The following is a 17,362-nucleotide window of genomic DNA, read 5'->3' as shown; positions in this document are numbered from 1 at the left end:
GGTGAGAAGACTGCGAAGTTTAGGGGAGCCAGGATCCTGCCTCCAGAACTTCTAAACACTTCTAGACACCTGAAAACGTTAAGACTTGGAGGGGGCAGCGTTGGGGGACGTGCGCCACCCCCGGCATCCGGCACACCACGGGTGCCACGCGCAAACACTGTCTCCTGGCATGGTGCAGTTCTTGTCTCCATCTTTCCCATCTACCAAAGGTCAGGGGTGGAGAAACACACGCACAAACACACAGCACACACAGACAACACACTACACACAAACCACACACACACCACGTGTACACACCTCAGCCTACCACACATACACACACCAGAGCATACACATACATAACACACACACCACATACACCACACCCCCACACCACACCGTACACACACACACACACACACACACACACATACACCCCACAGGAGTCCGTTTATTCATCTCCTGGCTTGCCCTTGACCTGAGCTTGGTGCTGAAGGTTTGGGTTTGCTGCTCCTCTCCTCACTCCTTCCCCACTCCTGGCAGCCCACCTTAGAACATGCACAAGCCACAAGTTCAGCTCCCAAGATGTGACCGCTCCTCCATCAACTCAGACACCTAGGTACCCTCTGACTGAACGCCTCCTGATCACTGCATCTCTGGCCCCTTTGCTGAGAACACAAACATGGTTTTGTGAGCTATGTAATCTGCAAAATATGGATGGCTCCCAGCCATTCCCCCACTGGCTCTCTTTTGCTAAGGATGCTTGCAGTCCCAAGGAAAGGTAGAGGTTCATGTCTTGGGTCTCCCTTATCAGTCTGTGGGCATTTTGCAATTTTTCCATGTAGCTTTAGATCTGCACACTTGAGGAAAATGAGTAAAAATGAGGTGGTTTTGGGGGGTTGTTTTTTTTGTTCTGTTGTTGTTGTTTTAATCAGGAGGATTGCTTCCAGGCTCTCTGTCCCCCTTTGCTTTCCTTCCAGCAATTCCACTCTGTAGCTGCAGCTGCAAGGAAATTCTCACCACCTCCCCAGCCCAAGTGTCCCCAGGCAGGCATCCCAGCTCTGCCCTGGGGTAGCACATCTCCAGAATACAACTCACCAGTGGCTGTTGAGAACAAACAGGGAGTAGTTATGAATGGAGCCCCAAAGGGCAGAGAAGCCACCTGGCTCCCAGGTGCCCTGGGTTCCAGAAGCAGGCCACTGGTCCAAGCAAAACCACTGGCTGCCCAACCCTGAGCCTTTATTTTACTTAGCTGTTGCCTGAGTTACCTGGGTGATTGTTTTTGTGGATTAGATCCAGCATCAATGGTTCATCCCTTGATCCTCTAGTGGATGGAGCCTGGAGTCCTGGTTCCTTCCCTGCTACTTTTAAGTTGTCCACAGGCCTCTCAGCACTTGCATGTCATCTGAAACACATACACCACAAACCAAAGCAAACAGGAAGTAAATGGTGTACCCAGAGGGGCACTTAGAGAGCAAGCAGCAAGGATGCACTACTAAGTTGTTCACAGGTATACTGAGTCTGGGGTAGACACTTGCCTGTTGCTAGACACTGACTCTTCTAGAAAAAAAAAAAAATCAGCTCTGAAAATTGAGAGCTTTTTTTTTTCAAACCCCCTTTGTGACATGCAAATTTTGACTAGATCATTTCTAGCCATTCATTACTTCACTGCCAGAGAATGTTCATCCTTTTCACTGAAGAAATACAACATATTTGATTATTGGCTATTTCCCCAGAAATCACCAATGCTATTTAAGTTATATACTATATTTTATTGTTCAAGAAAAAACTTTGGCAAGATTTCCAGCAAGCCTATCTAGTCCTAATGACTTCAGATAAAAGAATGAGAGCTTCATAGCTGGCGATTTTAATAATGGCGGCACAGAGCTATGCCACCGGAACCCTGAGCTCCAAGTACTAAGGACTTCAGACATGTGACCTGAATAAACCAGAAATCCCCTTTGAGCCCTTAGTGAAGGACTGAAGGCTAGCGCCCTGGAAAGCTAAACAGCATTCTAAGCACCCGTCCCATTGTGGGTGGTGGTTGGTTGGTTGGACTGGGAAACAACCAGATGGAAGGGGGAGAAATCCATGCCTCGGTAAGGTAGAAGTCCCTCATCTCCTGGCAAACTCTGCCTGCACTGGTGTGTCCACAGATTAAGTCATCCGAAGACACACTGGCAGGGCATCTCCATGCTTCTCTCATTAAACATGCTTTGGACTCCACGGAACAAATAAATCAATATTTTTTTGGCTGCTTTCCCAACAGGGTTCTTTCCCCAAAGCACAGTGCAAGATAAGGAATTTATGAACGACGGCATCCGTGTGCCGCCTTTCCCAGCGGGAGAAAGCAGGACCTGGGTTGTCATTCTGGGAAAATCTACCCTCTTTTTATGCCTGGCAAATAATGTTTTATGGCCCTGGGTTTATGGTGGGTGTTTTAATGATCTGCTGTAGAAAGCAGGTTTTCTCTCCAGTCACTAGAATTTGTCAAGAGGGCCTGGAGGCAGTAAAAGAGGGCTGGGCCCCAGGGACAAACAGGCTCCATCTTCTGAAATAAACTAATAAAGGGTCCCAAGATGTTTACCTCTGTGCTTCAGAGTCAAGAGCAGCAGGGCTGTGTGAGGGCCCTGCAGATGGGACACTAGAAAGGGGACAAAGAGGCCGGAAGGGGCTGGAGGGGGGAGGGTCCTCCTCAGTACCACATGGCCACAGTCAAAGTAATCCCATCACATAATACTGCCACTGGCCACTAGCCTGTGGGGGACAAAGGCTCCCTTGAGGGTAGAGGCCATTTTTGGTCTCTGGGCAGACTCAAGGACATGCCAAGCTCAGCTAGGCATGGTTGCCATGGTGGGACATACATTTAATCCCAGCACTCAGAGGCAGAGGCAGGCAGGTCTCTGAGTTCCAGGCCAGCCTGGTTTACAAAGCAAGACTAGTACAGCAAAGACTGCACAGAGAAACCCTATTTCAAAAAAAAAAAAAAAAAGGGGGGGGGGGGAATCTCAAGCACTATGTTCCCTGGGTCTGCTCTCAGCTAGAGCCTTTTTTTCTTATGCTCAGTGGTACTTGCTGATGGTCCTGAATGGATATTTTGTTCCTGTATCCATTGTTATTATGTGCTCTGGCTCTTTTTGTCTAAATGTCCCTGCAGTAGCCTCAAGCCCCATGAGTTGTTTCCTCACGCGAAAGTGGATCTAAGGAAAGGATCAGAGAAAAGCTGTTCTAACCACTGAGAATGAAGGAAAGGCCTTGGTCCAGCTTCTGCCAGTGGTGATGGCTCGTGAGTGACAGATGCTGTGATATCATCTCTGGCTGTGACCAGGCCCCTGAGTGACATTCTGAAGACAATGGGATGGGCTGCTGAAAGGAAGTAAGTCTGGCGGGCAATTTTAGTACTGTGTGACCAGCTACTTGGTGGGGGACTCTATGAGGATGAGTCGGTTAAATGCTGGGATAATGGTGAGGAATGAATGAGAAGTCTCTCCGGGATATTTCCCTAGCTATTCCTGCCAGATGTCAGCACTGCCTTAGAGCATACTCACTGTCTCACTTCATCTCCCCCCACCCCCCGTGAAGCAGATCATAGTAGCTGCAGAAGGAGAATGGAGGAAGATAAAGGAGGTAACAGATCCTCAAAGCCCAAGTTTCGGTGGCAGGACTTGGCATGTTAGCAGCTTCTGATTCAGTCTTCACTGAACAGCGACTATCAAATCAGCCACTCCAGAACGAGTTCCCCATGCCAGCTGGGTTTCAAGGCAGTGTCTGCACTTCCTTCTCCTGGGGACTGGCAGCTTGGAAGCCAGAACTCTCCTTTCCTTCCTCCATCAAGACTAACACACCTAGATCCACCCCCTCCCCAAGCACACACTCCCCCAAGTTCTTACCTTTCTTTCATGCTCTGTGGAAACAGCTTGGACTGGGGACAATCCTGGAAGTGACCCCTGGCGGGCATGCATGCTTGCTCTCACTATGTGGCTCCAGCCGTGTCTCTACCCTGCTTAATGTTCTTTAGGGTCTCCTCAGACCTTATGGGTCCACTGTGAACAAGCGGAAAAGATTCCTCCACGTGGGCTATTTATGTCCCCTCTTCCACATGCGTGAGATTCTGTTCCTTCCTATCTGGATGACCCCATTCTCTTTGGTCACCTCCTCCATGAACACATTGATCTGAAGCAGCCTCTGTCTCCATGACTCCCCACCCCTGTCCCTGTTGTAGGGATGATTTTCTCCCTTCCTTCTGATGGGAAATGACTTTATTTAATTTACATGCATATTTGACTATTTTCTATTTGCCTGCACTGGAATACAAATGTAGGAGGGTGGGGGTCTCTGTCCTGCTCAAGGCGGTGATTTCCCACAACTGACCTGGGGAACATGCGCTGAAATAGAAATGAAGGGCTGTTCTCACCATGTTGTTGGCCTGAGTGTCAAGAAAGTAGCCACTAGAGTTCAGCTACCTATAGCATTGCAAAGACAAAGCTAGCCCTTAGAAGGTGTCTCCTGGGTTCCCAAATGCTTCCCCAACTTTTCAGCCTCTTTCCCTGAAGTGGAAAGAGTCCAATAAGAGAAATAATTTTCCTCTACAAATAGGTGGCATTTCGCTGGCTTGTCTCATCACCATAGCCTGTGAGTCTGTCCTCTGGGCTGGCATTGATTCTAAAAGGCAAAGATCACGGCTCGTTCCGGAAGGCCACTCAAACCAACCAGCTCTGTATTCAGTGGAGACCACCAAGCAGTCACTAACTAGATGGAGAAGAACACAGACTGACCATTTCCAGGTAGCAGATGACCCTTTTCTGCACATAACAGAAACTGGATTTCTTAGAGTGATAGAACAAGAGTCTGGGTGTTTATTTTGTTCTACTTTATTATTAACCTACTTTGCAATTGTTAGTATTGTGTGTCCTAAATCTATGTAGTAAGGCTTTGGAAGTCAGGGTGAAGCTTTTCTCATCAATTCCTTTAGTTCCCCTCAAAAGCAACACATAGCCGTTCCTGGGTGTGTAGTAGCAGGTTGCTCCACCATTTAGCAAAGCTAGAAGGGGCACCTAGACACACGCGGTTTATTTCACACTTTTCAGCCTTGAACATGCTGTGTCACCTGCGGCAGAAGCATCAGAACTCTTCGGAAAAGAGCTGACACATGTGCAGACTTGGTTCTAACTAGAGTTTCTCATCTGACCCTTCCAGAGAGGAAGGGATGAGCAGGCTTCTCAGGTCTACCTGTCAAGATGTCCTGGAGATAAGCTGAAGCAAATGCTAAAACAGGCTCCGCCTGCGAAAATACACTTCCCAGTGCTGATGAATGTAAGCTACTCTCCTCACCAGTCTCAGCCCTGAGACATAATCTTTAAATATGATGCACAAACAGTATTCATTTTTAATTGGCAGATAAAAATTATACAGTGCATAAATATTGTGGCATTCATATGTGTTATGGCTGAAAAATAAAAAGGTACTTAACAGTTACATAGCTATCATTGTTTCCTGTGCAGAGAACTTCTTCATCTCTTTTTGTGTCTGCTGGGGCTCTAACCCAGGGCCTTACTCATGCTAGAGCCCCACCAGGCTATAGCAACAGCCTAAGAACTCTAAACAAATGGGTCTTCATCGATTCTCAAGCATTAAATATGTTCACTATAATCAACATATTAAACCGTACTTACATCCCTTGAATTTTTCTCTTGTATAATTGAAATTTTGTAACCTCCCCGGGCAACCTCTCTCCTCAAGCCTGGTCTTAGTCAGCTTTTCACTGTTAGGATAAACTGTCTGTAAACCAAGCAGGAAGGTCCACTTTGGCTATTTGGAAGGGTTGGCTGCTTTAGGCCTGAGGGGAATTTAGAGCGTCACCACAGGGAAGGTGTGGTGATGTAAAGATGTAAAGCTGCTCCTGTGTCTGGTGGGGAGGTCAGCTGGGACAATGTGGGCCGCCAATGGCCTCCTTCCTCCAGTGAGGTTTCACCTCTTACAGTTGCCACTACTTTCCCTTCAGCTGTGAACATGACAGGTTAACACACTGGTGAGGTTAGAGAGATCACAAGTCCAGTCACCTCTGAACACTGTTGCACTGGAGATCTTATCTTCACCTCACCAACTTCTGAGGCCCATTCGAGACACAAATTATAAGACCTTATGGCCATTCTCTACAGAACTTTTAGACATATGACTTAACAAACAAACAAACACACACACGTGTAAGTAAGATCATGTAAGAACATGTAAGATCGTGTCTTTTTGTGGCTGCTTATTTCAATTCACACAGTGTCCGCTAGATTCGCCCTGTACTCAATGACAATATTTCTTAAGGCAGAAAAGTATTTCATTGTGCATAGGTGCGATATTTTCTTTCTTACTTATTTACTTTACAGTGCTGGGATTTAGAGCCAGAGCCACACACACACACACACACACTAAGGAAGTGCTTTGTCAGTGGGGTAGATCCCTAGCTCAAACGACATTTTCCTTTACAATTTATCTCTTGATGACTACATAGATTGATTTTTGTATTTTGACTACTCTTGTTGCTCTGAACATAGAAGCTCAGATATCTCTTCCAGTCACTGAATTAATTCAGTGTGTGTGTGTTGGGGGGGGGGTAGGTGTGTTTACTCAATCACATGTGTGGTGGTTTGAATAAGAATGACCCCCTCATAGGCTCATGAATTTGAATAGTTGGTCTCAGTTGGTGGAACTGTTTGAGAAGGATTAAAGTTTTTGGCTTTGTTGGAAGTATTTCACTGGGGGACAACATTTGAGTCTCAAAAGCCCTCACCATTCCTGGTTAGCTCTTCTGGCTTCTACTTGCAGATGAGGATGTAAGCTTACTGGTGCTGCTCCAGAACCATGCCTGCCTGCCAGCCATGCTCCCATGTAGTGAGAATGTTTCTTTAAAAACCTAGTTGTGTTGTGTGAATGTTTTTATTTTAATCCCAGGTGTGGGATATGGAGCTGCTTCAGTTTGTCTACAGCCGTTAGCTATGATTGTCTCTTGCTCTAGGAGTGGCATGATTTTTGCCAGCTGAGACAGTTTAACTCTGGGGACTCTGGAGAGGAGAGAAATGGGAGAGCCCTGAGAAGGATTGCAGTGGTGGTGGCAGCTGTTCCCTCCTGTTGCCGATCCCAAAAACTGCTAGTGGTTCCTGCTGCCGCGTTTGCTGGATTGCTGGATTGCTCATTTGCTGGATTGCTGGATACTCCATTATTCTATAGACACCATGACTGAAGCAACTTACAAAAAATAAGTTTTATTGAAGCTCACCATTTCAGTGAGTGAGACAATGTCATGGTGGGGAGCGTAGGCATACATTTTGGGGCTACTTTATTGGGATCTTATATCTACCACCCTTCTAACCTTTATTCTACCCTAATTTCTACCAACCCCCAACATTAAGTAGGAGAGAAAGAAGGTTAGAGAGAAAAGGGACTATGGACCTCTTTAGGCTACTTACTGCTGATTAGGATTGGATTTCTAGGGGCAAATCCAGTCTTTGTCATCAGACTATCCAGTACAGACAGCAATAAGGATGTTCCTGAATTGCTGTCTGTACTGGCTATATGAATTTACATTCCTATCAACAGATGAGCCATTTATTTTTTTTTAATGTTATCTTTATTTATGTGTATTTGTGTGTAACTACACGAGTTATGTTCACCATGAGTGTAGAGGTTCCTTTGGAGGTCAAAGGGCATCAGATCCCTGGAATAAAAGTTTCAGGCAGTTATGAGCTGAACTGAACCCAGGAGCTCTCTAGGAGCAGTAGATGCTCTCACCACTGAGCTGCCTGATTAGCCCACAGTTAAGTTGTAAGATTTTAGAATGTGTGCCCAGTTGTAGTACATACAGGTGTGTTCATGTGCTTGTGGGTGGGGGTCCAAATGTGCGGAGGCCAGAGATGCTAGGAGTCTTCCTCAAGCCAGCTTCACCTTAGTTTGTGAGAAAGGGTCTTACACTAAACCTAAGCGTGCCTATTCGGTAGGCCTTTACCCCCATCGTTATGTAAAGTATCCAGGAAGGTAACTGTATCTTAAAGCTCATCCAGGATATTATGATTTACCACATCAATTTCATAGTTAATTGAATTTTAACTTGAGTTATTCTGATAGTATTTTTAGTCTATGTGACTATTCCCAGCCTCCTTTTGGAGAACTTTACATAATTCTAAGTAGCAGACTGAATTCTGAGTTATTTTAATTTTGTATACTTTGCCATTGTCATACCCAATCATGTGACTTTGTTATGAATTCCCAAGCATACATCAATAAACAAACGAATTTTGAGTAAAAGCTGCTTTTCTTCACTCAGTTTAATCCCAGTGCAATGATCTATATGTGCCCATTAAGGTCAAGTGACAATTCATTGACTTTGAAAACATGAATAACATTCCCTTGTGCAAGAGATCCCTGTGTAGTGGCATGTATTTAATCTAAGTGGTTTTGAATTAAGCAAAGATTTCTACTTCATCCAGAGGAAAAGCAGTTGCTCCTTGGTAATACCACAGAATTCGAGAAAGTGAAATGAAAAATAGCCAAGGATTAGATTTACCTATTCCAGCGGGTACATATATCTACCAAGTATACACAGGAACGTGATGGCTCCACTCATGTGTCATCTATGCAGAACGCTCTTCTCCTGAGCCTGGGGGCACGGTCCTACCCCCATGGCCCTCACTCCTTAGTCATGCAGATTTGTCATAACAGAGATTAGCTGGTACATAAGCGCCATCCCTCTCTTGTCTTGCCTACTCAGGGAGGTTTGAAAAGATCTCTCGACTCTTTGAAAATGGGATTCAAGGCGCAGCTTATCAGCCCCTACTTCAAAATTCACCAGCAAAGCATAAAAGCAAATCATAAATTTAGAGAATCAGTTTGTTGGGACTGAGTTACAGCTACAAAAAATAAATCAAAGAGCGGCTTAAACCACATGGAAAGAAATGGCCACAGATGCCATGGATGTGCCATTTGCTATTCATTCATGTATTTAGTGTTAGCTAATCCAACACAGATTTCCGATCTTCAAACCCTCACTTATCAAGCACTGATGGAGCACCGCTTATCCTCTTGTTGCTTTAGGGCTGGATTGGGTGATCCTGATGGTTTGTTCATTTTAGTCCATCAATAATGATGGAGCAGTGACTAAAGGCTATAGGCGGAATGAATCGTAGAAGGAAGTCTCAGGTTCATGGATGGAACTAAAGTTCACAGAAGTGGGCACACGCTCTGCGTGTTACTGTGCATCGGTAAGTCCTCGGAGTTGAGGTCCTAGCTAAGCAGCAGGGCTGGAAAAGGGCTGAAAATGCTCACAGTGCAAGTTCAACATTAGGGTCCTCCTTTACTTTCTGGACAACCCTAAAAAAAAAAAAACCAAAACAGTCCATTTGTACAGTGGATCTGACACCCTAGAGATTCTGTACAATGGCCATTTTATTGTTACTTACCCAAGAGGAGGCTCAGAAAAAGTGGTACTTTGGACACAACAGAAGCAGTCTAGCTTGAGAAAATAACTTATAGCTAAAGACTCTCTCTCTCTATCTCTCTCTCTCTCTCTCTCTCTCTCTCTCTGTGTGTGTGTGTGTGTGTGCATGTGTCTGCCTGTCTGTCTCATTAAAATTTAGACCTCTGTAATAAAAATAGATTAGCTTCCCACTTTTCTCCAGACATACTCCCTCGTGTCGGTGAGGTGAGGAACATTTTACCTACAGAATGTCTTTGACCACAACCACTGAAATAAGCAAGAGGCCTGGCCATTCTGACATTGCAGGGGAGCAAAGCAAGAAGTGAAGAAAGCAGCCCAGCTAAGGAGCTGCAAGAGCTTTTATTCAAGAGTCCTCAGGGCTGAAGCAGAGGGAGGAGAGGAGGAGGAGGAAGGGGGGAAAGGGGAAAGGGAAGGAAGACAGCAGAGGAGAGGGGGATGGCTACAGCACGAGGGACAGAAAGAACAGAAGAAAGGGATGGAGGAGGGAATCTGGTACCAAGACAATTCTCCCTGAAGAATGGCAGAAAGAAAGTCCATCTGTTGCCTTCTTCATGATTATAGATGGCAAACACTGGAGTTTAAGTCAGAGTCATAATTGTGCATGTCTTGCATACACATGACAAAGTCTTCACACTGCTGGGATTAGACTGTCTTTTTCTTCTGAGGCCAGTTCTGTGGTCGCATCATGGAACACTATTTTTCAGCTTGCATCTGTGTGCCACACTTTCATGACACTTGTCACTATCCATGGTATGGAATTTTCATCTGTATCTATACCTCCAGACAGTGTCACCCGAGATTGGGTCTTGATTCACAGGTGGCTCATCCTCTATCTATTAGGCATGGGAATTACATTAAATACTGGTGATGCAGAGAGGGGTGGAAGTGTTAACATTAGGCAGGAATGGTAGACCTTTGTAGGAAGACACATCCAGTCTGAACAACTGCTGGTATCATTCCCCCTTCTCCTGAATAAAGTTCCCAGAGCGTCCCTTCCTCTCAGCCAGGTGATTGGGGGAGCTGGGTCCACCCAGCTCAAGGTGTTGGCATGTCATTTAGGCCTGTCACATAATTCAAGCTTCATGGGTGGTTGATTAGGTCAGCAGAGAGAGTCTCAGTAGTTGGGGTCTGGCAGGAGTGGGATGGGAACCACCTCTACTTTGAGGCTGGTAGCCTGGGTGAGGAGCACTGCAAGGAGAAGGTAGCTTTGGAGGTGAACACAGTGTGCCCATCCAGAGTATACAGAGAAAAATGAGACTTTGCCTTTGACCAGTCATAGCCTATGGATCCAGCTATGCTAAGACCGTAGAGTTGGTTTGCATTGGGCTTTATCGTCTGTAACTGGAAAAGTTCTTGCAAAGTAAACACGTTTGCTTGTTTTATGGGCATTACCATTTGAGTAAAAGAGGCATAATCAGGTTTAAGGTTAAAGAAAAGCTACCCGTTTGCTCTGAGGGTTCAGGCCTGCCACACAGGCAGACACCAAAGAAGATGTTCTTAATATGAGGCTGTCAGCATATTATCTTGAGAGAGAACATGGCCAGGAACAAGTACATCTAGCAAACACTAATGTATATACCAGCTGAGCCAAATGGGAGGGGATGCTACATGCGCCAGGAAGGTCTACAAACTCAAGTAAAAAACAGGTACAATACTCATCCTTCTGAAAGTTACACATCTTCCCTGACTAAGAGGCCATCTTCTCCTCTAGTAGAGAATAGATTCACACATTTAATTATTTGCACAAAGCTTGTGTAACCATGCATGTCATGTATAATAAAGCTTGGACAGCAGAACCTTCCAGAAATGAGCTCGTTGAGGGCAAACACTCTGGCAAATGAAAAAATCCAAACTTTAAACTTCTGCTGCATCCCTGAATGTGCCCCTTTGAGTTTACTACCTTTGCCAAACTTAGATACAGCTTTACTTTTCTACCGCTGTAATGCACTGCCTGGTGTGAATACCTTAAGAGAGATAAAATCAGCTTTAGTTCATGTTTTTGGAGAGTTTGGTCCATGTTCTTGGGATCATCACAGCAGCAAGAGCATGGTGAACTGGAAGAAAGTGGAGAGCCAGGGAATATAAGAAGGGACAGCGTGAGACCCACTTCCTCCAACTAAGCTTCACCTACTAACCTTTCATCATTTCTCAACAATGTCCTCACACTACAAACCCATCCCTGGTTAATCCATTCACTTAGTCAAAGCCTTCATGAACTAAGCGTCTCTGGGCTAAAAGATACAAAATATAAAATTCACAGATGATGTGCACTTTCTCCTACCAGACAGCAGTAGTGACAGCAGAACTCTGGGGTCAGGTAAGAACTGGAATCCAAAAAAAAAAGAGAAAGAACTGGAATCCAGGCTCTCCTTGGAATCACTGGGCAGCTCTGGGTGGCTTGTGTAACCTCATCAAATCTTCGCTCTGTAAACAGGATTACTAAAGCTTCCTACCTCCCTGGGCTTTTGTAATAATGAAACAAGAAATCACAAATCCCCAACAAAAAAATTTCTTTTTTTTTTTCCTTTTGATTTGTCATTTTCCTCAATCATGCGGCTGTTGTTAGTGGGTGGATGTATAGCGAGGTTCTTGAAAAGCACACATTCTGAAGGGGGCAGCTGGGGTAGAGTGAGGACTAAGCGGTGCTCACCCCACCTGGCAGCACTAAGGGAGACATACAGGGGCTATCACACTTTATGACGGTGGGGATATCTCCCTATAGATTGTCACGTGCTTGTGCTAGGTATCACGGAGGTACAAGGAGATCACGTGATATGGGTAGGGTCACCCAGCCACAAAGTGCAAAGTGGCACAGACAGGTCTCAGTCCTGGTCTGTGTGACTACCCCACCCCCACCACACACACACACACACATACATACACACACACACACACACACACGTCAGCCTGTGCTTTGCTAAGGCAGAAATGCTCTGAGGAATTCTGTGTATCATTGAAACAGAGGAGCAAGCGTGGCTCACCGCAACAGTTCCTCCTTGTTGCACCAACAAACACCCTAGAGGCTTCAGGGTGATGAAAACCCTGCTTTCAGAGGGGGCTGTTCCTTAGCTATGAGGATGAAGAGACACCCTGTAGTAATGACGCACAGAGCTCAGCCCTCCCCAGCCGAGAATACTACCAACCAGAATTGCCAAGGCAGAGGAACATTTTCTTTCTTGAGAGTTTCCCAGGACTTTACAAACATGACCCTATTAATCCTCGAAATACCCGGATGAGATAGGTAGTTGGAAGTTATTATTATTCTCACTTTCAAAGTAGAACATCTGAAGCCAAGAGAGATTAAGCAATTAGTCTGAGGTCAAATGGTGAACCAGGGACAGACCTGGGAATGAAACAATTATCTTCTGAAATTCCAATCGAATGCACAAACTGACTGGCTTTTCATCAAGACTTCTACGGTTGCAGCTGGCTGGACTTGTATGGGTTGCTTTAATACCAATATCCAAACTGACATCAGGTTTTCCTAAAGCATTGCCTGAAAACAAAACAAAGAAACAGGCAAATTCCCCACGTGATGCCTTGCCCCAAATGGGGTCTTTCCTCTGCAAAGGTCCTAGGTCTTTATCTCACCTGCATGAATTTGGGAGGACTAGGGGCCAGAAGACAGAACCCTTCTTGTGGGTTTCCCCTCCAGCACTCACAGCCACCCTTTTATTTGAAAACAGGTCCTTCCTCCCTCTCCCTGTCCTTCTCTCTTCCACCTCTCTCTTCCTCTCTCCTTCTTTCCCTCTGTCCCTACTTCCCTTCCTCCATCCCTCTCCATTTAAAAATTTACTTTTTGGAGAATTTCATATCATATATTTTAATCATATTCCTTCCCCTCCCCAACTCCTCTCAGATCTTCTCCCACCAAACCTCCTATTCTTTCCTCCCTTAAAAATAAAATCTAAAACCAAAACCAAACCAAAAATGCACACGCACACACACACACACACACACACACACACACACACAAGCACAAACAAAACCATAAAATCTGGTTTCTGTTTGCTTCCTACCCTTGAGCTTAATGCCTACTTTGGAGTATGCTTGATACACTCATTGACACTCTGCTTAAGAAAACTGATTTCCCCTCTCCAGGTGGCTATCAATTGCAAACAGCTACTTGGTTAGGGGTGAGATTTTATTGTCCCTCTTTTGGGGTTTTGTCTGGGTTTATCCTATGCGTGTCTTGAGCACACTGTCACGGTCTCTTTGAGTTCATATGTGTTATCAGTCCTGTTATATCCGGAAGACAATGTTTCCTTGGAGTCAGCCACCAACTCTGGCTCCTACATTCTTTCTTCTTTCTCTTCCACGTAGATTCCTGAGCCTCAACAGAGGGAGGGATTTAATAAAGACATTTAGGGCAGAGTACTCCAAAGTCTCTCATTCTCTGCCTGTTGTCCAGTGTGGGTTCTTTATTACTCACCATCTACTACAGAAAGAAGCTTCATTGATAAGGTTTGGTCAATGCAATGACTTGAAGTTCTGGTTGAAACTCCAAGCTCAGAATCCAAGCACTCTCAAGATAAGGTATTACTAACTAGCTCATACTGACTTCAACTTGTGATTATCCTACTTCAGTTTCCTGCACAGTGAGATTACAGGAATAACCTAGTATGCTGTGCTCTTTTATTTGGGGTATGTATATTTGCATGTGTGCACGCATGTGCATGTTTCTGTATGTACATGTATGTGAAGGCCAGAGGTCAGCAGAGAGTGTTGTTCTTCAGGGCTACCTTGATTCTTTTAGTTAGTCTGTTTGTAGTTGTTTTTGTTGTTATTTTGTTTTAAGAAAAGTCTCTCACTGAGATGAGCTGATTCTTCCAGCGTGTGTTGTAGTGTTCCCCAGAGTTCTTCTTACTGTTGCCTCTGCAGAGCTGGGGTTACAAACCCTCTTACTGCACCTGGATTTTGCGTGAGATGTGAGGAATTGTACATAAGTCCACATTGCTTATGTGGCAAGTTTTTCTCTAGCACAATGTATTCTTTCTTTAGAGATAATCTGTACCACAAAAAGGTTTAGGAAATATTTTGCAATTTCTCTGATGTTGGGACAGAAAAGATGAACATAAACAATTTTAAAATTGTGTAAAATCCATAATCCACCCATTCAGCTTTGAGCTCTACTTTGTCTTTAAATATTTTTTAGTCTTGGGGCTGTACCGTTTCGACAGTAAGTGACAGGGCCCAGGTGAGAGGAGAAGACTTCCAGGTAAGCCAGGAGAAAGCTCTGCTTCAGGCAAGCACTTTCTAAGGGCATACACACAGGAAATTGGTCCGTGGTGCACAGTAATGCTCATGGTCTCTTCTATCCAGTTCTGCACAGACCCTGGCCCTCCAAATACCTGGGATGATTTTCCCCCTTTTCTGATTACTTCAACCTTTTTGATCCGATTGGCAATCAACCACTCTATTAGGATTTTCTCTAGTTTGGGATAAAGTGAAATATACATGAGCTCATTTGAATTGTGTGGATACAGTGTTGTTTCATTCACATGGTGGGAGACTCCCTTTAGAAGTGGCTGCTTGTTTTCAGAATTCATGGTGGCCACTCCCGGCTCTGTTGAATTTCAGTCTCTTTGAGAATCCTCATCAGACATCCAGAGAAATTCTCTCATGCCTGCACAACTTCTTAAAGTGCTGGAGTCCCCCAACTTGTCACCCGAAGAACATCTTCTGTCCCATCACTTTCTTACCCCTCCTCGGTTTTGTAACACACAGACACACAAACTGTGCCTGTATAGGAATGATGCTAAGAAGAAAAGAAAACAACTTCCTAGCTCATACAGCATAGCCTTTGTCTTCTGTCCAGGAAATGAAGCGCTGGGAAAATCCTAAGGCAGGACGATTCCTTCCCTGGGCGCCTCTACCTCCTTTTCTTCTAAACTAACAATACAATGGTCAGAAGGCAGCCCATCACCAGACAGGGTTTGGGGCCCAAGTTCAGAAGCTTGCCAAGAATTCTCTTGGGCATTTCCACATGGAGCTGGGGTGTCAAGGTATCACACAGTCTTAACCACTCTGTGGGCTATTTCCATGGGATACATAAAACTAGCCTGTGTGAAAGATGTCATACAATATCCATGCACAAGCAGCTCTGCTTGGGACTTCCCTAGCTCCTAGACTCAGGGCAACTGTGCTACAAAATCAACCAATCACATGCAGACTATGACTGCAGGTACTGATTGCTAAGCAACTCAGAACGACTCTTACAGATGTGTAATATCTGTATGGGATGTGTTAGGACATCTGTACGGGAGGAAGGCAATGAAAGCACCCAGCAGAGCGAGCAGCACTCTACTGTCCAGCCTGCTACAATGGTTTTCCCTAAGCAAGCTCACATTTCTTATCACGTAAGTTGAGCAGATTTTCCCCTGCTTGTTTTAACCTCAGTGTTTTATTGTCCCAAATCCTTGCTCTTGACTTGAGTTCATGTGTTCTGTGGAAGTACAAGTGGTAATTACACAAGTCTTTCCTTCCCTGTCATTGGCAACAGTCACCAGGGAAATTTACAGCCCCCAATATTCAGATCTGGAAACTGGTTATTAAGCATGGTTGAGGAAAACCCTGACGTGGCAAATGGCATGTGAACAAGGACCAGCTCAAGCAGCTCTTGGGAGAGAATGGCTGGGAGTGAGCCAGTGACCAGCAATGTAATTTCATTACATGCTTATTATTTATGATATATTATGGCTAATAATAGCTATTATCTCCATTTTGTTCATGACCCAGCATTGTAGCTGGCATTGTGTTAAGTGTTCATTTGGTCCTTTTATTATTATTTTTTGTAATACAAACTTCTAGGTTTGAGTGATAATTTTAGGATGAGTTAAAAAAAAAAAAGCAGCTACTCTGCAGGCCAATGCTGACTTGTTTGGCATGCAGTAGAATTGGAATTATAAAGAGGGTTGTAAACTCAGGCCCACTCATCTGCTGGCAGGCAACATAATGGGTGGGCTTGGCCAGGTGTCAAATTCTAGAGGACAGTGAGGACAATGGAGGGATGGATGCTCATTGCTTCCCACGCTCGCTCCTAGACTCTGAGCCCTCCATGATTGCACTTTCCAAAGATATTTCTAAAAATAATTTATTTTGAGACAACTGAAAACGTACTGAAAAGCTGGAAGAGTATAGAAAGAATATCTCTATGTCCGCTTTTAGCATATCACTTCATCAGCTGCTTGGGCTCTTTCTCTTTTATGTCAGTGTATAAATCCATTATTATCAGTTTCTCTGAGCTGTGTAACCATAGCTACAAAACTCTCTAAGTTCTCCATCAGATATTTCTCCTAAACAAGACCATCCCTGTGTCAATGGTAACTTCCAAATAAGAAAGCCATCTTGATACCACACTGCTGCCCAATCTCAGGTCCTCTTCAAATTCTGATGCCCATCTCAACAGGTGGCCCACTGTCCCATCAAGAATCGTATGTGACACTGTGGTCGTGTCTCTTTAGTTCTGTTTAATCCGGGTAATTCCTCAGGTTTTCAAATATTGGGGACTGAACCTAGGATCCCATGCTTTAATAAGCATCACTGGCCATCACTCTACAGGAGATGCAGCCTCGGTCTTAATTTCTAATCCCTCCAGTCTAAGACTCTGTGGGTCACACAAGAAATGCCTGAAGCTTACATATACTCCCTGGTTTTCTGACCTCTCTGATGTGAAAATTGGTGCACACTGGCCTTAACATTTTTTAGGGCAAATGTTTGAAATGAGGAAGGACAAACACAAAAGGTACGGGAGTATGTTGCTTAATAAATGTCCACAAAATAAACTTAACTTTTTGAATGATTTCCAGTCTAAGAATTTAAATTCTTATGCCCACAGGTGAATCTCCTTTTTTTGTCCTGAGCTTTATCTGAGTAGAATCAGAGGGAAGGTTCTTTTCAGTC

The sequence above is a fragment of the Psammomys obesus genome, unplaced genomic scaffold, assembly GCF_907164565.1.
Source record: "Psammomys obesus unplaced genomic scaffold, mPsaObe1.curated_primary_1811, whole genome shotgun sequence".
Classification (NCBI taxonomy): Eukaryota; Metazoa; Chordata; class Mammalia; order Rodentia; family Muridae; genus Psammomys; species Psammomys obesus.
The sequence above is the reverse complement of the archived record's forward strand: the minus strand, read 5'-3'. Positions refer to the sequence as shown.